Source organism: Panthera uncia, chromosome D4 (assembly GCF_023721935.1).
Source record: "Panthera uncia isolate 11264 chromosome D4, Puncia_PCG_1.0, whole genome shotgun sequence".
Lineage (NCBI taxonomy): Eukaryota > Metazoa > Chordata > Mammalia > Carnivora > Felidae > Panthera > Panthera uncia.
In genome coordinates, this window is record NC_064807.1 from 2350592 (window position 1) to 2378299 (window position 27708).

The window sequence follows — 27708 nt, forward strand, 5'->3', positions numbered from 1 at the left end:
TGTTCGCCGCCCCCGCCAACATGGCGGCCGCCCGGCCCGCCCGGCCGCGGGCCCCGCGCGCTTTGTTCCGCAGGCCTGGGCGCCGGCGGGCGGGGGGCGGCGGGGGCGGGGCGCAGGAGCGTTGCATAATCGGCCGGGCGTGGCGCGGGACGGGACCCCCCCCTCCCGGGCGGGGGGAGGGGCGGGGCGCTGCGGGCTCGGGTCGCCCCCCCCGCCCCGCCCCCGCCCGGGGCCGCCCCTCGCGCCCCAGCCTCCCGAGTGACCTTGAGCGCGCTGCGCCCCGGGCGCCGGGATGGATGGGGCGACGCAGAAGCTGCGCAGTGCTCGGGGTGGGCTCTGGGGGCCCCGGTGGGAGAGGCCGCAAGGGGGGCGCACCACGCATGTTGACGCAGCGGGGTCGTGCGGACGCGGTGTCGCGTGCCGTGCGCTGGGGGACCTGGGGTCGGAGCGGGAGTTTCCATGCACATCGGGGTGGGATAAGCGGGTGGAGGGGCTGCGCTAGCGGGAGCATCAGGAGGCGGCACCGGGCACACTCGAGCGTGTGACGCCACGGCAGCTGGAGACGAGATACCTTCCGAGACGTGAACACCTGTAACTTTCCTGTGTTGGAATTTTCTGGAAGGAACTCTGGTCTGGAAAGGGTGGAGGGAGAGGGCTGTGACCGCTTTCCACACAGCTTTTGTTAGGAAATGGAAATCCGGCCTACCCTTGGTGGTGTATCCCGGGGCAGGTTGAGTTTGAGAATGCTCTTAGAGGTTGTGAGCACCCTTTTAGAGGTGGTGACACTTCACATGGGGTCACATCAACCAGGAACCTCCTCAGTTCCTTCCCCCAGCCTTGGCTGATGGTCAGACACCCCGAAATTGGAAGAGCCGGGAGTTTACAGAAACCATTCGTTATTAGACTTGATAACGAGTAAAGGTCGCACAATGTTTATGTCAAAATTATGGATAGTAGGTGTTAGTTTCTAGTGAGAAATAAAATAGAATGTTTTTAGTTTTGGTCTTGAGTAGCGAAATGGTTACTGTTAAGATGTTGTGAAATGTGTAAGGTAAAAAAGGCCTGTAGTTCTCTATGTTTATTATATATTTGTCTGTATATGTATATATATTTTTTAAAGCTTTGGATAAACCCCAGAAATTCCACCACTACTGTTTCTGACAGTACCCTTAGTTACCAATTCAGAATAAGGCATTTACTTAGTTTTGGAATATCTGAAGTGTTGTTTAAGGTAGTGTCTCTGTGAGTCTAGATCTAAGATATACTACAGGAAAAACAAAGGGTTCCTTGGTCACCTCAATTTGGGAAACAGTGCTGTGTTTTGCTCTCCTTTAGGGTCACAATTCATTTCATCGAATTAAGGGCCTTGAGAAATACTGCAGTACTGTTCCCATGGTTGGTGGCAGATCTCTTTTTGATGTGTTTTTAATGGAACATTTGTTAACACGCATGAAATTCAGGTGACGATGAAGTGTTGATCATTGCTGTCCATACAGAGCGTGTTAGATAATGGTACCTGTCCCTGAAGTGTGAACTGGGACGTTGATGGGGTTTGTGTGTGCCTGTGCATCTTATGGCAGTATCTCAAATTTGGCTGTTAGTCATAAGATATGAGGATTATTAACTTGAAGTCTTAAGTTGAGAAATTTGATAATAGTGTTTTCAGTGTCCGGTGATTTACTTGATTGTCCATCATTTGCAGCTTCACTCACTGTACTTCTTAATTGTTAGCAGTTTTTTCTTGGTACATTAAAATTACATGGTAGGGATGCTGTATCTGAAGAATCAATCACATGGGTTATTTAGAGATTAAAAATAATGCTGTTGAGTATTTCTTTTGGTTTAGCTGTTAACAGGATCTTAATTTGCTGAGAAAGAGCAGTTAATACGTATCTACGTAAATACTTGCTTATGTTTATTGATGCTTAATTGAATGTTTTCTTTCCCTGTTCCTTGAATAAGAAGAACTTGGAAGAGGGAATCAACTATTTTGCCCAAGTATGTTGTTCAGTTTGGCAGACATTATGGCGTTGTGAGAAGGCTGTGGGCTCTGGAGTTGGCCATGGAGATAGTGTGGCCTGCAACTCTGCGGTGTCTGGGTGGAAATCCAGCCCCACTCCGTCCTGATCTGAAGCCACACAACTGATTCCCACTCCCACCCCGCCACCTCTTGGCCTTTTGAACTTGCCATTTCTGAGTTGTCGCACGAGGCCATCTTGAGCATTAACTGAATTTGTAGGGTTCCCGGTGCAGTCCTGAAATGCAACAGCCCCTGCCAGTCATTGTTGATTTCCTTTTCTTCCTGCTTTTGAACTTTGCGTGGTATTTTTAATGTTGAAGTGAACAGTTTGATAAGTTGTGCCCCAGTATTCAATGCAATTTTTAATCGAATCTTTGTTCTTAATAAAATGAGTCATGTATGGGCAATAATACATAAAGATGTGCCCTTGCAGACCTTTCAGTCTGGTGGGGAAGATCTGCCTGCATGTGGTGAGGGAATTTGATGCTGAGAGCATTTGGCGGAGAAGGTGATGCCCGAGAAGGATCAAGAGTATAGAGCAGGAGAGCAGAGAAGGACAGCCACAGCAGAGGTGCGCAGAGAGTGTTTGAGACCATCCTGGATTTGAATCCCAACCAAAGATTGCTCCGTGTTAGCATTTACTCCTGTGCGTGTTTATCTGTTAGATGGGATTAGAACACCTACCTCATCAAGTGCAAACTTCTAGGTCCCTGTAGTAGGTGCCCTGTGGGTACCAATGCTGGTGATGATGACATTACCAATGCTGACACCAGCTGTAGTTTGGCAGGGCCATTCTGTGTAGCAGGAATTTGGGGCTAGGTTTGACGTAATTCTGCATACCATATCCAGGCAGTTGGTGTTTACCCTGTAGGTGGGGAAAGCCATTGGAAGGCATTAAGCAGCATGAAAGGTGGACTGAAGGAATCTGCCAGCACAGGATCTCTAGTCCAGCCTGTGGGAGGCGGTGGATGAAGTCATTTGGGACAAGGGGAGTCAGTCTGGAGTCACTAGAATGTTGAATGTGATGAGTGTTTTGGGTGGAGGAGGTGGAGGGAGAGGGATACATTCAGCGTAGATGTTTACTTTATCCAAATATTGAGAGTGTAAATGAAGAGACTAGTAAAATATTTTTTATACCATTTTAGGTGTTGTTAGATTGTAGTGTTGTCTTTTACAAAGGCAGAACAACTTTTTAAAAAACTTAGATTGTATTTATAATAAGTTTTAGTTTGTTTATAGTTATATCCTTATAGCCTACGTGTAATTTTTGGACGTGTATGTATATGGCCTTGTGTGTATCTATAAATGATCTCTGTAGTCACAGGCATGTGAATCTACATGTCCATATGTTTGTACATTAATTAGTCTTATATCTTAAATCATAGTAATTAATCTAGGTCCTGGCTTTGGTATATTCAGTGTTTTAATCACGTAGTCCTCATTCTTTTTCCTCAGCTTGTCTTAACTTGGGCACCATGCAGTCCCTTCAAGCTGGGTGTCTTCCCTTGGTGCCACCCCATTAATCTTTGAACCATTTCTTGCTTTCTGATACCAGATGCTTATGACTCACTTTGTGCTTTCTTTATCAGCCAGTTCTTTCAGCTGCTTTTATTGGAGAGTGGAAGTTAGATACCAAAATCTGGTTGTGTGTTTCCTTATTGCTACTGGGATGCCCCTACTTTCATTAGACAGATGTGGGAAATACATGCAACTTGATTTTGTATTGATATTTCCAATTCGTATTTAACAACTCAGGGTTTTTCCTTTGAGTTCATCCTTTTTTCTCTAACATTGAAAATTTGCATTCTTTGCAACATTACTTCCCTTTGTCCTGCAGTGTAAATGACGTTTGGAAACACCAGTAACAGCATAGTGTTGGTTTGTATTTCATTACAGTCCTTTTTGTTCGTAAAATATATCTACATAAGGATGCACAGTTGACATTTGGAATTATGAAATGATTTGAAAATATTTTCTTTCTGATTCTTACCAATTTGATTATTAATTTGGTTTATTTTCACGAAATCTTTAGTGCTTAATGATTGCGTTCATTTTGTTTAATGTATGTTTTTTCAGTATGTAAAACATTTATGCAGTTCAGAAGCCAAAGCTGTGTTACAGAGGTATGGGCACATCATTCCATTCCTGTCTCCTGCACCGTTCCCCTCGTGCCCCCTTTTTGTTAGTTTCTGGTTTATTCTTCCAGTGTTTTGTTTTTGCAGATACAAGCACTGGCATATTTTTATTTCCTTTCCTTTTTTAAACAAAAGGTAGAACTCAACACTTTTCTGTTTTTTGTGGGGTTTTTGTTCTTTTTTTATTTTAATTTAATACATTCTGGAGATTGCTTTATACAAGCTCTTTTCCATTCTTTTGTGCTTATAGTTTCATAACGGTGAACACAGGTTGTTTGTATTTTATTGCTGTTATATGTGCTGCTGTAGGGAATAACGTTGTAGATGTGTTGTTATTTTGTGTTTTTGCAGGTATAGCTTTAAGATAGATTGTTGGGTAAAAGGTAAACCTGTTTGAAATTTTGTTAGTGTCAAAAAATTCCAGTTTAAAAAGGTAGATCTGATTATGTCACCTTTTTACTTAAGACTCTCAGTGGCTTCCCATTGCTTTAAGGACACAATTTCATAACACGACCTCACAGGCATGTGTAATTTTTATCCTTTGTGCCTCGCCTCACCGACGTCACATCTCCCTTTGTTTTCCTTGCTCCAGCCACGCCTGTCGCTCTTCTGTGCCCGGCACCTTCTCCGCCAGACCACGGGGCACTGTTCTTTTCTTCTGCCTGGAATGTTTTGTTTTGGTTCTTGTTTCGGTTCTTCCAGGTTTTTTGTTTTTTTTTTTCTTTTTCTCCCTAAGTCTGTTTGTTTTTGAGAGAGAGAGGGAGAGAGAGAGAATCCCAAGCAGGCCCAGGGCTGTCAGCACAGAGCTCGACACGGGGCTCCATCCCATGAACCTTGAGATCATGACCTGAGCCGAAATCAAGAGTTGATGCTCAAGGGATCAAGCCACCCAGGCACTCCCCTAGTCTTTCTTTAGAGTTTGTCTTAAGTGTCACTTTTTCACGAAATTCTTTTTGTGTGAGTTCGCAGATTTTTGTAATAAGGTAGAATAGTCCAGAGAACTCTGTATATCCATTACCTGCTACCACAGCCATCAACTTTCTGAAGTTTTTGAGTTTTTTCTTGACTTCCCTGTAGTTAAGTTCTCCTATTAGAGACACTGCTGACCTTACTGCTCTTCTCAAAATTATACTGTAAATGAATGTAATGTAATGAATTTTTATTTTCTTGAGAATGTTGAGTTTCGTGAAAACAGAAATTGTTCCTGTTTTTGCCCATGATTAGTTTTCCAGTATTCAGCTTGGTGCTTGGGTCGTGACTGCTCAAACTCGTGCCCTGGGCAGTAGTTGGCCAGGTGCTTTGTGGGTATGTCTGCTCTGCTGTACAGGATGAATTGAAAGTTGTGTCAGTTCTGTTGCCTCTGACTTTGGTGCTGCGGGTGCCCTGCACAAGGTGGGCCCTTGTCCTGGAGCTCACCGCACCTGTGGTACGGGGGGCAGGACTCTCTGGGAACCTGGGGGAAGGGCAAGCCTTCACAGCAGCCTTGCAGGGCCCAGTCTGCCTGGCATCAGTGAGGGCGACCAGAAGAGCAGTGAACGCAGGCTGCACGTGTGTGGCCACAGGTGCTGCACGAGAACTCTCCCGTGGCCCGCCCAAACTAGAACTGGGGATGTGGTTCAGTCTAGCCAAGTTAAAACATTACAAAGCGAAATGATGAGCTCAGGGTTTTAAATTCTTAACTCAGATTCCACATAAGGGACCTGAAAGTTTCTGTGACTACTGTAAAAAATTCATCTTGAATTCCAAATTTGTAAGCAGGAGCACTGATGGATAAAGAATGGGATTCTAAGAATTGGATTAGGGACATTCGGTCAGATTCCCATTAAGTTAGAGACCTAAATTCTGCTGGGCTTCCTTTGCCAGTAGAAGCAGCGTTTCTGTCACCTGTGTGAGGAACTTCATCCCCCTTTGCCTGGAAAACCTGTAATTGCCTTCCCTCCCCCAGGGGTGATCCTAGCAGGCCCCAAAGTGGGAGGTGCAGTGTGTGACCCAAAAGATGGTTTGGTTTGCCACTGTATAGGTAGGAACCTGGGGAATATTTGTGGGAATGGATCTTAAGGGGGGTGGGATTATGGTGGAAGGGACCTGAAGGTTGGTTAGGCCGTATTTGTTGATGTGGGCTCATCAGCAGACGTTCTGGATCAGTGTTGTAGCTTGAGGGATTAGAGTTCTGGTTGATTGCCTGAAACAAAAGGTGGTCTGTCTAAGCAAAGCTGAGATGCCAAAACTGTTGGTATACCATGGAGGAAGAAGGCATCCAAAGGCTTAGGGAGATTGGAATGTTGTGACAGGCCTGGTCACCCACTCTGGGAGGATTCTGTGCTCATGCCTTACCCTGCAGCTGCAAAGGGAGCCCCAGGATCCTAGAGGGCTCTGGTCACTGTTAAGGTCAGAAATCACAGTGGGAACTGCAGGATCCATAAATGTGGTGGGGATAGTTGCATCCTGGAGTGGCACGTCTGTGGAATGGTCTTAATTTAGAATTAATCTTGGTGGGGCGTGCCTGGTCGGCTCAGTCAGTAGAGCATGTGACTCTTGATCTTGGGGTCGTGAGTTCAAGCGCCACCATTGGGTGTAGAGATTACTTAACAAAAAATGTTTATAAAAAGAAAGAAAAAAAAACCTAATCTTTGGGTTGCAACTACTAGTAATTTCGTCGGTTTACTCTGGTGTTGTTTAATCCACACCAACTGTGGAATTGCCATTCATGTAACCATGTGGTCACTAGAGTTGTTTTTTTATTCACGTATGAATTGTACTTTTCATGGCTCTTCATTCCATTTTTGATGAATATTGGGTTGTTCCTGGTTTCAGACTGTTGGTTCAAGCCTCCAAAGAGCCAGAAGACAGCAAGTTTGGATCACATTTAGATGTAGCAGAGGAAATACATGTGAGGGTGCTGTCAGCACCTTACTGGTCTGTTGCATATGGAAGAGAAAGGGATAGAGAATGTTTGGTAGGCAGAGTCTGGTGACTGCAGTGTAGTTTTAAGAAAGTTTAAGCAAGGCCAGTGAGGAGTCTTCCAGCCAGAGTTGGGAGTCACAGGAGTCTCTTGTCCTGCAGGAATAAGCCTGCTTTAGTATTCTGCCTGTGGCTGATCTTTGGCTAGAAACAGCCTGTGGGAAGTGTGGTCCTGGTGGGAAGGGTGATGGTGAGTTCAGAGTAGCGCACCTCCCCATGGTAGGTGATTCAGGAGGCTCATTTTCATGGCTGTCACGGGATTCACGAGCGTGGACTTGATGTGAACATTCAGGTATGTGTTTCTTTTGCATGCTTTACTGTTCAGTACACTCAGGAGTAGAATTGCTGGGTCATATGTTCTGTCCAATATTAGTAGATAATGCCAAACTTTTCCAAAGTGGGTATACCAGTTTCTATTCACACTATGGTGAACAAATCCTTGTTGTTTTACATCCTCACCAATATTTGGTATTGTTGGTCTTTGTAATTTTAGATATTTCAGTGGGTGTATGGTAGTATCTCATTCTGGTTCCTGAGTTAGATGTGGCCATGTATTTATCTTGGTCAGTGAAATGGGAGCAGAAGAGAGTCATCACATAAACTTTAAGAGCAGTAGTGAGATTTTTCCATATCCCTTTCCTCTTGCCAGTGATCATGTTCCCAGATGTAGCTTCCTACTGTGCTGGTCTTTTATGTGTCTATAGTGGGCAGAAAGCAGAGGGAAGTACAGGAAGGGTGGGGTGGAGAAAAGAAGAGGAGTGGGAAGGCAGGGGTGGGAAATGGGAATTATTTTGTGTTGAGTTTTCTTAACTAAGGTTTCTGGGGTTATCCTTACAGATAAGTCTTTATTTTTAAGAGCAGTTTTAAGTTCACAGCAAAACTGAGCAGAAAGTACTGAGTTCTGGAAATCCTGATCCCCCAGCCCCTGTCCCCAGCCTCCCCCATTATCAATTATCCTGCACCAGATTGAACATTTGTTTGTTACAATTACTGAACCTGTGTTAGCACATCATCACCATTCTGAGTACATAGTTTATGTTAGGATTTACTGTTGATGGTGTATACTCTAGAAGTTTTGATAAATATGTGATATATATCCATGATAAGAGTCATACACAGTAGTTTCACTACTGTGATAATACTCTGTGCTCTACTTATATTTCTACTGTAATTCCATTGTAGCCAGAACACTAAAAGCTTATGAAAATTTTAAAGCTTGCTTTATGGCCCAACATATGATGAATTTTTGTAAATATCCAGTGTGTGCTTGGAAAGAATGTGCTTTTGCATTTGTTGGATGCAGTGCCTATATTTGCCAGTTCAACTTGGTTAGTCATGTTAAATTCTTCTGTGTCTTTGCTTGTTTTTTCTTTCACTCTACTGGATGTATTGATTCAAAAGAGAAATGTATTGATACCCTGATCTTGCATTTGTCTGTTACTTCATAGTTCTGATAGTTTTTCCTTTATATATTTTGAGGATATGTTGTTAGGTGCATACATGTTTATAGTTGTATATATTCCTCATCAGTTGAGTCTTATAAAATCATTGAGTGTTCCTCTTTGAGAAAAAAGTATTGTTAGAGATAAAGTTTACTTAGCTGAATATTAATATAGCTGCACTTTTTTTTTCTGGTTAGTATATGCAGTCTGTTATCTCTTTTTACCCTTTCTTTTCATACTTTTCTGTGTGCTTATATTTTGAGTGATTATTTTGTCAAATGTATAGTTAGAATTAAAAAAAAAAACCTAGTCTGACAATATTCCTTACGTTTGGAAAATTCAGTCAGTCTGTTGACATTTAACAAAATAACTGACACAGTTGGGTTTAAATCTTAATACGTGCTTTCTCTTTATTAAACCTGTTTAATGTGCCCTTTTCTCTCTTGTTTTTCTTTGGATCCTTGTTCTTTATTTTTTTGTTAACTTGGAGGTTATTTTTTTAATGTTTATTTTTGAGAAGGGGAGGGGCAGAGAGAGAGGGTGATGGAGGATTTGAAGCCGGCTCTGTGCTGACAGTAGAGAGCCCAATGTGGGGCTCTCCCAAACCATGAGTTCATGACCTGAGCTGAAGTCAGATGCTTAACCCACTGAGACACCCAAGCGCCCAATTAACTTGGAAATTATTTAAAACCTGCATCTTTGACTTCTCAAAATATAATATTTGGGTATATCCTCCATTTCCTGGGCACTTAAACTCCATTTATCTCATTTTCATTGCAACTATTGTGCTGCTTTAGTTCTGTATCTATTTTATCTTAAAAATATTATTGTATAATCAATAGCTATTTAGATTTATCCTTTTTATTATTCTTCATTCCTTGCTGTAATTCCAGTCCCCCATCTTTGAATATTTTCCTTCTGCCTGAAGAATACTTTGTGTTTTGCACCTGTTGTATGGCTGCTAAGAGTGAATTCTCTGATTATGTTAGCTAAAAATTTCACAAATTGATTTTGAAGGATAGTTTTGATGTGTATAGAATTTCCTAACTTGTTTTTCTTCTGAGGCATTGAAAGAAGTTACTGAATTACATCTTCAGCTTCATTTTCTCTATGAGATGTATGTTGTCAGTTTAATATTTGCTCCCATGAGTGGAAACTGTCTTTTTTTACTTAAGACTTTTAAGACATTTTTGTCTTTGGATTTCAACAATGTTACTGTGATGTGTCTAGGTATATACTTATTTATATTTTGTTTTTTAGTTCTTAGTAAATATGTACTAAAGTAATTTTCATTCTTTTGAAAAGTTCGTAGACACCATCTTTTAAAGTTTTTCTGTTTCCTGCCTCCTTCTGCCCCTTCTAAGAATCCACCGGAAGCATATTAGACCCTCTGAATTTCTTTCTTCTTTAAAAAAAAATTTTTTTTTAATGTCTTTATTTATTTTTGAGACAGAGAGAGACAGAGCATGAGCAGGGGAGGGGCAAAGAGAGGGAGACACAGAATCTGAAGCAGGCTCCAGGCTCTGAGCTGTCAGCACAGAGCCCGTTGCAGGGCTCGAACTCAGACTGTGAGATCATGACCTGAGCTGAAGTCGGACGCTCAACCGACTGAGCCACCCAGGCGCCCCTCTTTTGTCTTTTTTTTTAATGCTCATTTATTTTATTTATTTATTTAAAAAAAATTTTTTTTTAAGCGTTTATTTTTGAGACAGAGAGAGACACAGCATGAGCAGGGGAGGGGAATGCTCATTTATTTTTTGAAGGAGAGACAGAGCATGAGCAGCGGAGGGGGGGGGGGGGGGGGGGGGGAGAGAGAGAGAGAGAGAGAGAGAGAGAGAGAGAGAGAGAGAAGCCTAAGCAGTACAGAGCCTGGTGCAGGGCTTGAACTCACGAACTAGGAGATCATGAACTGAGCTGAAGTCGGATGCTTAACTGATTAAGCCACCCAGGCACCCCAACCCTCTCAGTTTCTTACCCTCTGCATGCTTCATTCTGGATATTTTCTTCTGATTTCTCTTCGTTTGCTAATTTTTAATAAGATTAGGCTACTGTTAATGTCTCCATTAAATCTATTGTACTTTTTTCATTTCTGGAAAATTTGGCTCTTTGATAGTGTCAAAGGTTCAAAATAGCCAGAGTAAGACCAATGAATAACTGAAGTAGTAATTAGTAAATTTTTGGTGCTGACACACCAAAATGACCGTTTGTAAGCGGTCAAATCAGAACATAGAATGAGGCTTACAGGTATATTGTTATAAAGAAGCTTACATAGTGAGAAGGCAGTGACTTTATTCATAGAGATTAGTTATGATGTTAGAATTCTCTTAAATAATATGGAATCAGTCAGTGGTTACCATGTATCAACCTTGGGAAACCGTTCAAGTTTTGCTTGTAATTTTTAGAGGCACAAGAAAGTAATGATCCAAGTCAAGTTAGCCTTGCCTGGTAAGCTGCATTAAGCTTTGCCTGCATGAGTAAACTGGTTCTGTCTGCATGGGGGATCCTCAAGGCTGGTCTTTGCCTGTCCTTGATTTTAACAATTACATCCTTTTGGTCATTGGCTTAGCAGGCTGAGAGTATGACCAGCTATTATACTGTTATTGATTACTACCGCTGAAATAGACAGGCAGAAGAATAAGCACATTTGTTGTTTCCATTAGAGTCATCAGGCTGGAGGCCATGTAGTCACTGTTGTCATTATTCATGTGATTGTTTTTGATATCATCCAGTTGTTTGATCCTGATGGATACCATTTGTCATGTGAGTGGCTGCCAACAGGCATTTAAAACCTTCGAGAGAGGGGCGCCTGGGTGGCTCAGTTGGTTAAGCATCTGACTCTTGATCTTGGCTCAGGTCATGATCTCCTGGTTCGCGAGCTCAAATCTCACATCAGGCTCTGTGCTGACAGTGTGGAGATAGCTTGCGATTCTCTCTCTCCCTCTCTGTCTGCCCCTCCCTCATGTGCATGACTTGAGTACACTCTCTCAAAAATAAATAAATGTTAAAAAAAAAATAGTTTTAAAACCTTTGAGAGAATATAGTGAGGAGAACAAGAGCCAAGGATTGAAAAATTCCCCAGAGCAGGGATTCCCAGGAGCTAAGATTTAACCAATCAAATAAATGGGCTATAATTAGATTCAGGTTTTACCTAAGTCAGTTTACACTTTTTAAAAAAATAATTACATAGGCACAACATAATGTCCTAGCAAACACCTATCCTCAAAATATGTAGGACAGGATGAACAAGAGGATATTGTATTTCAGGGGGTGGCGTTGGAGGCAGGTTTTCCACCTAAATTTGGCCTCTGTAAGATGTGAGTGATCAGGTAATTGAATGAGGCATTTCTTTGGTAACAAAAGAAAAAGGTTAGTAGTTCGAGCAAATTATAAATTCAGTTTTCTAAGTTTGGTGAGTAGCTGGTTAAAGTTTCTAAATACAAGGTTCTGAGCATCTTCAGATGGAGTGAGGGGCAGGCAGTGGCGAGCTGACAGATGTTCCTGGTTTGCAGTGTGAGCGTCCCTGGTGGTCTTTCTGAGCAGCCACATAGCAGTGGCATGAGGACTGTCTACACATGAACAATTGTAGTTACTCTGAAGTTTATATCAGGTTGTCCAGCTTTAGTTTATATGGCTTCAAGAAAATTAATTTTAGTTTTGTAGTGATTCCATGTCAAAAAAGTGGGAGAAAATTGGAAATGTTAGAGTTCTAGTCAAATAGTGGAGGAAACTAGAATTTGGGAACCAGTTCAGTTTATGGGTAAAAAAACACCTCAAAGACAACAGACTACAATCTGACATCCAGAAAGGTGTATTATTCAATATTATTTTTATCTTTATAATTATTACTATTTCTGTTGAAAAGAACAGGAAGACTGATTTTTCAAATTAAGTCTAGTTTTGGTAAACTTGGCTTGATTATTTACATAAGTGCAGCAAAAATAGTAACTTGACCATAAAGGCTCTTTTCAAATCCACTTGGTGGAACTGTTCGTAAGGAGTCTCAGATTGAACTTTGAAAGTCTCTCTCAAGGGGAGCCTGGTGTCTCACTCAGTTAAGTGACCCACTCTTGGTTTTGGCTCAGGTCATGATTTCATGTTTCGTGGGTTTAAGCCCTGTGTCACGCTCTGTGCTGACAGCATCGAACCTGCTTGGGATTCTCTCTCTCTCTCTCTCTCTCTCTCTCTTTCTCTCAAAATAAATAAACATTAAAAAAAAAAGCTTTTAAAAATAAAACACCTTCTTTAGGCTAAAATGTTCAGCTGAGGACTTGTCTAATTGTTTCCTGTTACAAGGAGTAAGGAGAACAGATTCTTATTGAACTCACACAGAAACCTATATTGTCAACTTTTGTTGTAAAGATAAACTTTATGAAATTGCTGTTAAGCTATAGATAAAGAGAGGAGAAAAGGGAGTCCTTTAAATCGGTAAAACAAAATATTAAAGAGCTAGTGATGTTTGAAATGAAGTCATAAAAATTAACGATTATCAGCTCATTTAGTCTTCTGTAATTCTTCATCTTTTATTAGCAGTTTTATGAATTCATCAGTTTTCACTTCAGAGTTTTAGAAATTCTTACTCTCAGTTCAGTTTTATGATTTTAAGAGTTTCAGAAATCTTTATTGTAGAGTACTCGTCAGGGTCTTTTCCATGAATCTCCTCGAAGATAAAGCATTATTGCAGGTACAGGTTTCTAAAAACATCAATAAAACAATAACTGTGATAAAAGACTTAAAATTTGGTGGTGGTTAAAGATCAGATGAGATGATAGAATGTAATTGACGAGGGGTTTTGGTTATTTTTGTAATATACAGTTTTTAAAGATAATAGCAGGAATTATGACTTATAATGTGCCAGGATGTTTCAGATCTTTAAAAGTACTTATTTTTGAGAGAGAGAGAGTTGGGGAGGGGCAGAGAGGGAGAGAGAGAATCCCAAGCAGGTCCCAGCACTGTCAGGGCAGAACCCCACATGGGGCTTCATCCCATCAATTCTGAGATCATGACCTGAGCCGAAATCAAGAGTTGGATGCTTAACTGAGCCATCCAGGCTCCCCAGTATTACTTTTTATCTGATAATGCTTCCCATGTAATTTAATATAGCCATTCCTTGTTTTATCATGATTTGCTTTATTGTGCTTCACAGATACTGTTTTATTTTTATTTTTAAGTGTATTTATTTATTTTGAAAGAGAGAATGAGCTAGGGAGAGGCAGAGGGGGGACAGAGGCAGAGAGGGAGACAGAGGATCCAAAGCAGGTTCTGCTCTGATACCGGAGAGCCCGATGTGGGGCTCAAATTCACGAACTGTGAGATCATGACTTGAGCCGAAATCAGGCATAACTGACTGCGGCACCCAGCTGCCCCTGCCTTTTTTTTTTTTTTTTTTTTTTTAAACAGATTGAAGGTTTGTGGCAACCCTTTGTTGGACAAGTCTGTTGGTGCCTTTTTTCTCTTTGTTGAAGATTTTATTTATTTTTATTTGTTTTAATGCTTTGTTTATTTTAAGAGAGAGCATATGCAAGTAGTGGGGGAGGAGCAGAGAATGAAGGAGAGAGAATCTCAAGCCTCTCTGTTGGCAGCACAGAGCCCAGTGAGGGGCTCAATCTCATGAACCATGACATCATGACCTGAGCTGAAATCAAGAGTTGGACACGTAACCTCCTGAGCCACCCAGGAACCCGAGAGATTTTATGTTTTTAAGCAATCTGTACACCCAACGTTGGGCTTGAACCCCCAATCCCAAGATCAAGAGTTGCACGCTCTAGTGACTGAGCCATTCAGGCACCCTGGCGCTGCTTTTCGAACAGTATTTGCTTACTTCATGTCTCTGTGTCACATTTTGATAATCCTCACAATACTTCATACATTTTTATTGTGGTATTTTTGTGTCGTGATGTGTGTGACCAGTTAATCTTTAATTTTACTGTTGTCATTGTTCTGGGGCACGACGAACCACGCCCATATAAGATGGTCAGCTTTAAAATGTTTTGTGTGTTCTGACTGCTCTATTTGCTCGCTCTTCCCCTGTATCTCTCCCTCTCTTCAGGCCTCCCTGTTCCCTGAGACATAGCAATATTGAAATCAGGCCAGTAAATCCTACGGTGACCTCTTCATGTTCAATGGAAAGGAAGAGTCACATGTCTCTCACTTTCAATCACAAGCTAGAATCGATTATGCTTAGTGAAGAAGGCATGTGAAAGCCCACATGGGCTGAAAGCTAAGCCTCTTGTACCAGTCATCCAAGTTGTGATTGCAGAGGAAGTCTTTGAAGGAAGTTAAAAGTGCTACTCCAGTGAACACACAGATGATAAAGTGCAACAGCCTTGCTGATGATAGGAAGTGTTAGTCGTCTGCGTAGATGATCAGACCAGCCACAGCATTCCATTCGGCCAAAGATTCACCCCGATCAAGGCCCTAACTCTTCAATTCTATGAAGGCTAAGGAGGTAAGGAAGCCTCACAAAAAAGTTTGAAGCTGGTGGAGGTTATAGGTCTCAGGAAAGAAGCCGTTTCTGTGACCTTAAAAGTACAAGGTGAAGCAGCAAGTGATGGAGAGCATCTGGCTGAGAGGATTAGTGAAGATGCCTCCACTAAACAACAGATTTTCAGTATAGGTGGAACAGCCTTCTAGTGGAAGAAGATGGCACCTATGACTTTCACAGCTGGAGAGAAGTCATTGCATGCCATCAGACACCGACTAGTTTGAGGGTAATGGCAGGTGGTAACTTTAAATTGAAGCCAGTGCTCATTTACCATTTTGAAAATTTTAGGGATCTTAAGAATTACGCTAAATCTACTCTGCCTGTGCTCTAGAAATGGAACAACAGAGCGTGGGGACAGCACATCTATTTATAGCATTGTTTACTAAGTTTTTTTTTTTAATGTTTATTTTTGTGAGTCAGAGAGACAGAGTGCAAGCAGGGGCAGGGCAGGGCAGGGCAGGGCAGGGCAGAGAGAGAGAGAGAGAGAGAGAGAGAGAGAGAGAGAATCTAAAGCAGGCTCCAGGCTCTGAGCTGTCAGCACAGAGCCCGACATGGGGCTCAAACTCATGAACTGTGACATCATGACCTGCGCTGGAATCAGACGCTTAACCAGCTGAGCTACCCAGGTGCCCCTATTTCCTAAGTATTTTAAGCCCACTGTTAAGACCTGCTTAGGAAAAAAAGTTCCTTTCAAAATATAATTGCTCATTGACAGTACACCTGGTCACCCAGGAACTTTGATGGAATGTCCAATGAGGTTAATGTTTTCATTCTGGTAATACAACATCCATCTGGCAGCCTGTGGATTAAGGAGTAATTTTGACTTTATTGTCGAAGAAATACCTTTTGTAAGGTTATAGCTGCCATAGATCATGACTCCTCTGGTGGGTATGGGCAAAGTCAACCGAAAACCTTCTGGAAAGGGCTCACCATTCTAAACGCCATTAGATTCACAGGAAGAGACCAAAATGTCAACATGAACAGGAATTTGGAAGAAGTTGATCCCAGCCCTCATGGGTGGATTTGAGGGGTTCAAGACTTCAGTGGAAGAAGTGGTGGAAACAGCAGGGGAACTAGAATCAGAAGTGGGCCTGATAAGGGGATGGAACTGCTGCAATGTCATAAAACTTGAGCAGGTGAGGAGTTGCTGCTTTTGGATGAGCACAGAAAGTGGTTTCCTGAGATGGAATCTACTCCCGGTAAAGATGCTGTGAAGATTGTTCAGATGACAACGAAAGATTTAGAATATGACATGAACTTAGCTGGTAGAGCAGCTGGCAGGGTTTGAGAGGTTGGAAAAAAGTTTCCAATTTTGAAAAAAGTTCTGTGGGTAGAAACGCTATCAAACAGCATCAGTGCTGTTCCTGAAATTGTTCCTGAAAGAAGAGTCAGTTCAACATGGCAAACTTCAGAGTTGTCTTGTTTTCAGAAATGCCACAGCTGCCACCTCCCTGCGGGGTCAACAGCCATCGGTACTGGGACAAGACCTTCCACCAGCAAAAGGTTACATTGTTAAATTAATGTTTTTCTTACCTCATTCAGAATTTGATTTGGGGAAGTTTCTTAAAAATGTCAAAGTATTTAAAATACTTGATCAGACAGGATCATGGGTCTGTGAAGCAGTACTTGGTTGTCCCGTCAGTGGTGGTGAAGAGATTTCAGTGCTAAGTACGTGTAACCCCCCCTCCCCAAATTTAGCTCTTCTAATAGAGAAGATTCTGTTATTTTTCTAGGGAATAAAAGACCTGATAAAGATAACATGGAACACAGGAAGTTGTTCTTTGAAGATATTATATTAAAGGCATGGAAAAATCTTTGATTATAATTTCTTATGTAAGAGCAGACCAGTAGTCTAAGAAAAAGCTTTGTCTATATAACAGAAACTAAATTCTAATCTTGTACTAGGGTTCTTTTGATATTAAAATTCTTTTTTTTTTTTTTAACTGAAATCTTAATCTTAGCTTGACCACACATAAAATTTCTAAGATTTCTTTTCCACAACCCTACTACAACTTTCTATGTCTGCTTAGGTTTTGCTCTGTTTTTTGTTTTTCTATTATTTATTTATTTATTTATTTATTTTTTCTTATTCTGGGATAAGGATAAAAGTCCCTAACATCTTTTAACAGCAGTGCATCTCCATTCCTCATATCTTTTTTCTTTAACTGAAGTCATACATCTTTTTGTATAGTCACTTTTTTTCATCATTATTTCTAGTAGTACAAATGTGTGTAAAATACCTTTTTGGTAGTTGGCTGGGAAAATGCCAGAGTGGGAGGATCTGGAGCTCCTTCACATGGATACAACGAGGTAACACTCACGATAACCTAAATAGCCCAGAAATCAACGTGCAGATTGGCAAAACAGACTCCATGACTAAAGGTCGTGAACGTGCCACATCAAAGAAGGTAGGAAGGGTGAAGATGTAGTCGGGAGCAAAATGGACACTGTGGTGGGTAGAGAGCTGGCAGCAAGGAGGAGGGCAGAAACCAGGTTGCCCAGAAACAGGGAGGACGAATCCCAGTAATATTTGCTTTTGAAAGCGAGAGGGGCCAAATTTCTTAAGTTCTTACAATCAGTAGGACTTAAGGCCTGGGATTTCAGTAGGCTTGGGAGAGCCTGAGGGGTGTTAGGAAGCAGAATCCCCCTCCTAAAAGAGGTAGCATGACCAGCAGCCTGAGCAGGTGCAGTGTGGAAACAGTAGATGGAAAAACAGTGGTGGCAGCTGGGAGGGAGAATGGTTTGCTCAACTCAAGAGTGTGGCCTGGGGAGACAGGGATCACAGGGAGACCTCCCTGGGGACAAAGGAGCTGACAGGCATGCTTTCTCTCCCCTGCCCCCCAGAATAAAAAATGGCCACCTGTGGGAATCAACAACCTAATTTGCTTGTGCCAACACCTCTCCCCACCCTCCACCATGTTTTGGCAAATCCATCCTTCCCAGTCATGCTCCCCTTAGTCCCAGTGCTGTGGGCTCTTCCCCTAGAAGACCAACACAAACCTGGTCAACTCCCGACCCACACATTTTGTGGGACCTTAGTTCAGGTGCACATCTCATTTCACAAGTGGACCACCCCTGCTCACAATAGGGGCACCAAACTGCTCACAATAGGCAAATAGGCAGAGAGCCTCTGCAGACAACTGGACTGAAGGAAAAAGTGGCCAAGACATCGCAGCAGGGCACACGTAACACAGGAGATATTCCCCGAAGCTGCAGGCCCTGGGGAGCAGGGGACCCTGTACTTCAGGGCACAATAGGATTTCTTCATAAGGCTGTTACTGAAAAGAGAAAGAGAAGTAACCGATTCTCCTAACACAGAAACAGACATAGAAAGTCAGGCAAGATGAGAAGACAGAGAAATATCTCCTAAATGAAGGAAAGGACCAAACCACAACAAGAGACCCAAGTGAAACAAGTAGAAGTAATGCTTGGTGGGAGTTCACAGTAATGATAACAGTGATAGTCATTGGACTCGAGGAAAGAGTAGAGGACTTCAGTGATATCCTTAATGCAGAGATTAAAAAAAAAAGACCAAGAACACAATAAAAATAAAAATGCACTGGGGAGTAAATAGGTGAGATGAAGCGGGGGAACAAATTAATGATCTGGAACACAGAGTAATGGAAAGTAATGAAGCTGAGCCAAGGAGAACAGAAAATTATGCAACTTGAGAATAGTCTTAGGGAACTCTGACTCCATCAAGCATAATATCATGTGCATTATAGGGATCTAAGAAGAAGAAGAAGGAGAAGAAGAAGAGGAGAAAAGGGAGCAGAAAATATATTTTGAAGAACTAATAAATGAAAATTTCCTGAGTCTGGGGAAGGAAACATACCCAGATTTAGGAGACACAGAGATCCCACAGAAAAATTCAACCAAGAGTGGTGCACACCAAGACACAATTACAGTAATTAAAATGGCAAAAAGCAGTAGGGAAAAAAAATTAAGGGGCGCCTGGGTGGCTCAGTTATAAATACCCAACTCTTGATTTTAGCTCAGCTCATCTCATTGTGAGGTTGGGCTCCCTGCTGACAGCATGGAGACTGCTTGGGATCTCTCCCCTCTCTCTGTCCTCCTGGCCCCTGCATGCATGCTCCCTCAAAAAAAAAAAAAAAAAAAAAAAAAAAAAAAAAAGCACTAAAAAAAGACCATTGTATGCACGGAAACAGCAAAAGGCTGTGAGAAGATTTTTTTTTAGCAAAAAAAAAAAAAAAAAAAAAAGCTCTCCTCCTATTCAGAGTGCTGAAAGGGAAGCTTCTGTAGCCAACAATACTTCATCCAGCAGGATCATCATTCAGAATAGGAGGAGAGCTAAGAAGTTTCTCAGGCAAAAACTTAAGAGTCCATGCCGGGCTCAATAGCCAATCCTTTAAAAAAACGGAAAGGGGACTTTTTTTTTTTTTTTTTTTTTTTTTTTTAAATTTTAACGTTTATTTATTTTTGAGACAGAGACAGAGCATGAACGGGGGAGGGGCAGAGAGAGAAAGAGACACAGAATCGGAAGCAGGCTCCAGGCTCTGAGCCATCAGCCCAGAGCCCAACGCGGGGCTCGAACTCTTGGACCACGAAATCGTGACTCGAGCTGAAGTCGGACGCTTAACCAACTGAGCCACCCAGGCGCCCTGTAAAGGGGACTTCTGAGTGGAAAGGAAAGATCATAAGGGAGAGCATGAAAAGTAATAAAAACCCCCAAACAGTAAAAATGAATATTTCTGTAAAAACCAAAGGATTCATATAATGATGTAAAATATGACACCGTATACTTAAGATGGGAGAGCAGTAAAGAATGGGTTTAAACTTAAGTGACCATCAATAAAGACTGCTACATGCAGAGGATATACACAAGCCTAATGGTAACTACATTCAATACGCAGTAATAGATATGCAAAGACTAAAGAGGTCGGAATCCAAGTATATCACTAAAGAAAGCCAGCAAACCATGACAGAGAGCAAGAGAAGAATGGATCAGAGAAAATCTATAGAAGTAACCATAAAATAAGCAAGAAAATGGCAACAAATATGTATCAATAATTTCTTTGAATGTAAATGGACTAAATGTTCCAATCAAATGACGTAAGGTGATAGAGTGGATTAAAAAACCAAGACCCATCCGTATGCTGCCTACAAGAGACTCCTTTCAGACGTAAAAACACCTGAAAATTGAATGTGATGGGATGGAGAAACTTATCACGCAAATGGATGTCAGAAGAAAACTGGGGTAGCGATCTCATATCAGACAAAGTAGATGTTTAAGACAAAGACTGTTACAAGAGACAAAGAGGGACACTATATAATAATCAAACGGACAACCCAACAAGAGGATAGAACAACTATATGCACCCAGTGCAGGAGCACCCAAATACATAAAAGTTAATAACAAATGTAAAGGAAGTTACCGATAATAATACAATAGTAGTAGGGGACTTTAACACCCACTTACATCAATGGACAGGTCATTGAAACAAAATCAACAAGGAAACAGTAGCTTTGAATGACACAATGGGCCAGATGGATTTAACAGACACATTTAGAACATTACATCCTAAAACAGCACAATACACATTCCTTTCAAGTGCATTTGGAACATTCTTCAGAATAGATCACATATTAGGCCACAAAACAAATATCAACGAATTAAAAAAAGTCGAAGTCATACCATGCATTTGTTTCTGACCACAATGCTATGAAAGTAGCAAGTAACCACAAGAAGAAATATGGAAAGAGCACAGATAAATGGAGGTAACGCAAGATGCTACTAAACAATGAATGGGTCAACTGAAAAATAAAAATAAAAAATTACATGGAAAGAAATGGAAGTGAAAACACAATGGTCCAGAATCTTAGGATCCAACAAAAGTGGTTCTGAGAGGGAAGTTTATAGAAATATAGGAGTATCTCAAGAAGCAAGAAAAATGTCAACCTAACCTTACACCTAAAGGAGCTAGAAAAAACAAACAAAATGGAAACGCAGCTAATGAAAGACAATAAAGATTGGAGCAGAAATAAATGATGTAGAAACTAAAAAAACAATAGATCAGTGAAACCAGGAGCTGGTTGTTTGGAAAGATCAACAAAATTGATAAACCTCTAGCAAGGCTCATTAATAAAGAAAAAAAGGACCCAAGTAAACAAAATCAATGAGAAAGGGGAAATAGCAGTCAACACCACAGAAATACAAACCATTTTAACAGAACATTGTGAAAATATATATGCCAAGAAATTGGACAATTTAGAAGAAATGAGTAAAAATTTCTAGAAACATAATCTACCAATACTAAAGCAGGAAGAAATAGAAAATTTGGACAGACTGATTACCAGCAAGGAGATTCAATTGGTAACCAAAAAACTCCCCCCTAAAAAAGTCCAAGACCAGATGGCTTCACAGGTGAATTCTACCACTTTTAAAGAAGAGTTACTATCTATTCTTCTCAAGCTGTTGCAAAAAATACGAGGGGAAGGATAACCTCCAAATTCATTCTATGTAGCCAGTATCACCCTGATGCCAAAACCAGATAAAGACACCAGGAAAAAAGAGAACTACAGGCTAATATCTCATTAATACAGATGCAAAAGTTCTCAACGGAATATTAGCAAACTGAATCTAACAATACATTAAAAGAATCGTTCACCATGATCAAGTGGGATTTACTACCGACATGCAAGGGTGGTTTGATATTTGCGACAGAATCACTGTGAAACATCACATTATCAAGAGAAAGAACAAAAGTCGTATGATCATTTCAGTGGGAAGCAGAAAAATCATTTGACAAAGTATAACATCCATTCATGATAAAATCCCTCAACAAAGTAGGTCTAGAGAGAACATAACTTCAACATAACAAAGACCGTATATGAGAAACCCACAGCTAATATCCTCAGTGGGGAAAATTGAGAGCCTTTCCCCTACGGTAAGGAACAAAACAAGGGTGTCCATTCTCACCACTTTTATTCAACATAGTGTTGGAAGTCCTTGGCACAGCAATCAGACAAAAATAAAAAGACATCCAAATTGGTGAGGAAGAAGCAAACCTCTCACTATTTGTAAGTGACATGATACTATTCCTAAGACTCCACTGAAAAGTACTAGATTTGATAAATGAATTCAGTAAAGTTTCAGGATATAAAAGCAGTGTACAGAAATCTGTTGTATTCCTGTACACCAATAATGAAACATTGGAAAGGGTAGCTAAGAAAACAGTCTCATTCACAACTGCACCAAGAAAAATAAAGTATCTAGGAATAGACTTAACCAAAGAGGTGAAACACTTGTACTCTGAAAACTGTAAAACACTAATGAGAGAAATGGAAGATAATGCAAAGAGAAATGGAAAGGTTCCATGCTCATGAGTTGAAAGAACAAAATTGTTGAAATGTCTATCCTACCCATAAGCTATCTACACATTTAGTGCAGTTTCTGTCAAGGCACCAATAGAATTTTTCACAGAACCAGAACAGTCTAAAATTTGTGAGAAACCACAGAAGACTTCAAATAGCCAAAGCAGTCTTGAAAAAGGTAAACAAATCAGGAGATACCACAATTCCAGATTTCAAGTTATATTACAAAGTGATAGTAATTAAATCAGTATGGTATTGGCATAGAAACAGATACATAGATTAGGGGAACAGAACAGAAAACCCAGAAATAAACCCACAGTTACATGGTCAGTTAATTTTCGACAAACCAGGAGAGAATATCCAATGGGAAGAAGACAGTCTCTTCAACAAATAGTGTTGGGAAATCTAGACAGCAACATGCAGAAGAATGAAACTGGACCACTTCTGTACAACATATACAAAAATAAACTCAGTGTATTAGGGACCTAAATGTGACACCGAAACCATCAAAATCCTAGAAGAAGAAACAGTAAGTTTTCTGACATTAGCCATAGCAATGTTTTTCTAGATATGTTTCTAGAGGGAAGGGAAACAAAATAAAAAATAAACTTTTGGGACTACATCATGGCAAAAAGTTTCTGCACAGTGAAGGAAACAAAACTAAAAGGCAACCTATGGAATGGGAAAAAATATTTGCAAATGACATCTGGTAAGAATTAGTATCTAAAATATATAAAGAACTGATAGAGTTCAATACCCAGAAACCAAATAATACAATTAAAAATTGGGCAGAAGAGCTTGGGTGGCTCAGTCAGCTAAGCATCTAACTTTGGCTCAGATCACGATTTCAGGGTTCATGGGTTCGAGCCCTGCACTCTGTCGGGCTCTTTTCTGATGGCTTGGAGCCTCGAGCCTGCTTTGGATTCTGTGTTTCCCTCTCTCTCTGCCCCTCCCCTGCTCGTGCTCTGTCTCTCAAAAATAAATGTTAAAAAAATATTTGGGCAGAGAACATGAACAGACAGTTCTCCAAAAAAGACATCCAGATATTCAACAGACACATGAAAAGATGCTCAACCTCGCTCATCGTTAGGGAAATACAAATCAAAACCACAATGAGGTATCACCTCATACCTGTCAGAAATAAAAAGCACAGGGTAAGATAAAAAGCACAGGAAACAACAAGCGTTAGTGAGAATGTGCAGAAAAAGGAACACTCCTGTGCTGTTGGTGGGAGTGCAAACTGGTTCGGTCCCTGTGCAAAACATTACGGAGGTTCCTCAAAAAGTTAAAAATGGAATTACCACATAACCCAGTAATTCCACTGCTGGGTATTTACCCCAAAAGTATGAAAACACTAATTTGAAGGGGTGCGTGCCCCTGACGTTTATAGCAGCATTTCCAACAATAGCCAAACTGGAAGCAGTGCAAACGTCCGTTGACTGAGAAATTGAGGAAGATGCAATGGACTATCACTCAGTCACCGAAAAGAATCAAATCTTGCCATTTGAGTAACATGGATAAAGAGGTAGAGTATTATTTTAAGTGAAACAAATTAGAGAAAAACAAATACGTGATTTCACTCATATGTGGAACTTAAGAAGCAAAGCAAATGAGCAAAGGGAAAAAAAGACACAAACCAAGAAACGGGACTCTTAAGTGTGGAGAACAAACTGGTGGTTACCAGAGGGGAGGAATGGACGGGATGGAGATTAAAGGGCACACTTATCATGATGAAAGAAAATTGTATACATACATACATACATACATAATTTTTGCTGACAGTTGCAACTTTTTTAGTTCAAGATGTTCGCAGTTTCCTAAATTTAGGACTCTTCTCTAGAAAAGAAACTTGCAGGGCAGTTGTTACAGGTTACAGGTTTATTCTTAGAAGATAACAAAAGTGTTTATATATTACATTGAATGAGTACAAATTCCTTGTACATGATAGGCTGGAAATGGATCAGCTGTTTTTTGGAAATGGCAATATGAGATTGTGTCTAGATTTCTCCTGACACTGCTCTGCCCGAGTGGTAGTGACAGGACAGGTAGGGGCCACAAGGTCCCTCATCATTGCTGAGTGAAGATTTGAAAGGGGATAGCAGAGCTGTAAATATCTGGGGAGCTGTTGCCAGAATTCACAGACTTCACAATTCACTTGGCCCTCGAACAACAAGCGTGAACTGTTCGGGTCCTCTTACACGCAGATGTTTTCCAATAATTACTGTACTGCGAGCATGTTTTTTTCTCATGACTTTAAAAAAAAATTTTTTTTTTTTTTTTAAAATTTTTTCATCTTTGAGACAGAGAGAGCACGAGCGGGGAAGGGGCAGAGAGAGGGAGACACAGAATCTGAAGCAGGCTCCAGGCTCCGAGCTGTCAGCAAGAGCCTGACGCCGGGCTCAAACTCACCAACTGAGAGATCATGACCTGAGCTGAAGTCGGACACTCAACCGACGGAGCCACTCAGGCGCCCCTCTCATGACTTTTAATGACATTTTCTTTAGCTTACTTTATTGTAAGAATATAGCATATGATGTAGGTAATGTATAAAATGTGTTAACCGACTCTGTGTTATTGGTAAGGCTTCCAGTCAACAGTAGCTATTAGTAGTTAAGTTTTTGGGGAGTCAAAAGTTATATGTGGATTTTCAGTGTTGCTGGAATTCAGTGTCCCAACCCCAGTGTTGAAGGATGAATTGTAATAATAAGAAATAGGAGGGGTGCTTCATTGGCTCAGTCGGTTAAGCATCTGACTTCAGCTCAGGTCATGATCTTATGGTTCATGAGTAAGAGCCCTGCGTTGGGCTCTGTGCTGATAGCTCAGAGCCTGCAGCCTGCTTCAGATTCTGTGTCTCCCGTTCTCTCTGCCCCTCCCTGGCCCACGCTCTGTCCCTCTCTCAAAAAGAAAGAAACATTAAAAGAAAAATAAGAGACGTTCTTTTACATAAAGATTGTTGCCTGGCTGCAAATCTGGAAACACAAGGCAAGAAAGTATGAGCCTATCAGAGTGTGATTGCAGCCTCGCCTTTCTTGGGGGGTTATCACTATGTGTGTACAGGACTGAAAGAGTGGCTCTTGTACTGATCTTTCCAGGTGGCTGTACAGACCTTTTTGTGGCTCAGTGTACTGTGGTTTGAGAACAGTGGCTTTCAAATATACTGGATCAATCCACAGCAAAAAATACCATGTTTGGCTCAGCATGCATATATGGAGCATGTGTATATACACTCGTATAAATAAGTAAAATAAAAGCTTAGTAAACTGACATGTATTTCCTTTTTTCAGTGTATGGCATGCCTGCATGCTTACAATTGAGATCATGACCTAAGCCGAAATCAAGAGTTGGCTTGATTTCAGACTCAACTGACTGAGCCACGCAGGCACCCCAAAACTCTTTCCCTTCTGAAAAACTTTTTATCCATGGATAAGTGAATTCATAATCTGCTTGTAAGTCATAGATAAATTGAATATATCTTTGTCCATTTATGTGTATAGGTAGCTACAATAATGTGTATATTCTCTGTTTAAATAAATGTTAATCACACCAAGGATCTGTGACTGCAGTTTGAGAAACAGGAAGTCACAGATTACTTCATAGTAGTAAAATTAATTCTGACAATACCTTTCAGAGGTAGAAATATATCACCTCTGTGTCATGCACATAGGCATCGTAAACGTGCAGATAGGCACAAACAGATGTTACGGCTTTGGTTTTGAAAGATTTTAGTCCTGTCTCAGATATAAAAGTGAAAAGAATAGTTGGACCCAGATTGTGTTTTTGGCAGCTGGACTAAGTTCAGGTTACTTACTCAGATGGCCAAAGAGTTTACTAAAGACTTTTTATTTGTGTGCAGTAAAGACCCTTTTAGAACAGTTACAGAAGTCACTTTGTGTTTTAGGAGCTTCTGCCTACCAGTCCAACAGCATTCCATTGTCTCCCAGAAGCTTGGGGATCCACCGGCCTCTAAGGGTGCCCCTTAAGGTGGACTTCCCTGAAGCAGTTTCCCTGCAGTGGTTGTTAAATTCCAGATTACCCGAAAGTTCACCTGTTTTTCAAGAAAGGCACAAGAGCCTGGTCCACGGGCCAGGTGGGACCTATTTGCCTTTGGCGTTCCTGAGATGTCCTGTGAGGGGCCCGAGTTTCCAACAGCTGTTCCAAATCTCTGGGAGTCACGTGTTTCCCCCTCTGAACAGAATGGGTGACTTAAAGTTTCAACAAAGGGCAGTAGAAACCAGGAAGCAGGGCAGAGGCAGAAAGCAACTGTTCATAGGTCGGTTGGAGAACTGAGAAGCCGGAGAGACTTAACATTCTAGGGAGGAAGCAGGGAACTCCATGGGCTCCAAGGGCACCAGCACCTCTTTGCTGTCTGGCTTGAGTCCCTGGGAGCCTTCTTTGCCTTCCGCTCCTGACACCTGAAATGTCAAAAGCTCGAACTAGCTGAGGACGACCAGTGGTCATAGCAGTAGCAAGTAGAAGATTATCGTGCACACACCGAAACCGCAGTTTGCAAACTGGGAGACTCGGGCCAGAACATGGAGTGAGGCTTACGGGGCGTGGTACAGAGATGCTTCTCTGGTGATAGAATGTTCTTAAGTGATAGCGAATTTGGTCAGTGGTTCACGTTTTGCTTTTGATTTCCAGAGACACAATTAAGAAATGACCCAGGTCCAGTCAGTCTTGCAAAATAATCTAAACTAAATTTTGCCTGCATGACTAACTGGTTCTCTCTGCTCCGGGAACCTCCAAGGCGCTTTGCTGTCTGTCCTTGATTTTACAATGGTTTTCTGCCAGTTTTTCTGTTAGGTCTTATCCTTCAGAGCGTAAATAATGCTGACAGCTGTTTTAGTTTCCATTTAGTAATTACATTGATTTCTGTACCCTTCCCCCAGCTTACTTTCAAGTATGATTTTTGCGGGGTGCCTGGATGGCTCAGCCGGTTAAGTGTCCGACTTTGGCTCGGGTCATGATCTCGCGGACCGTGGGTTTGAGCCCCGCGTCGGGCTCTGTGCTGGCAGCTAGGAGCCTGGAACCTGCTTCAGATTCTGTGTCTCCCTCTCTTCTGTCCCCCTCCCCTTCTCGTGCTCTCTCTGTCTCTGTCTCTCTCTCAAAAATAAATAAACATTAAAAATTTAAAGTATGATTTTGCAACTCCAAATACCTGGCAGCTCTGTGGGTCTGCTTTTTTCTTTAGTTGTTGTTTCTGCCAGTTTTTGTCTCCTTGCGGGCTAGTTTATATGTGTGCGTGCGTGCGCGTGCACATGCAGTACCTTCAGGATTGTTGGGAATAGTGTGGAGTCTGGACTGGTATTCTAGGGAAGATTTATGCTCGCTTCT

At 41.3% G+C, this 27708-nt stretch overlaps 1 protein-coding gene across 1 annotated transcript in view; it reads left to right on the forward strand.

Annotated features, from left to right (window-relative positions):
• SPIN1 (spindlin 1) overlaps positions 1-27708 on the forward strand; it is a 74279-nt gene that overhangs the window by 985 nt on the left and 45586 nt on the right. The window lies entirely within an intron of this gene.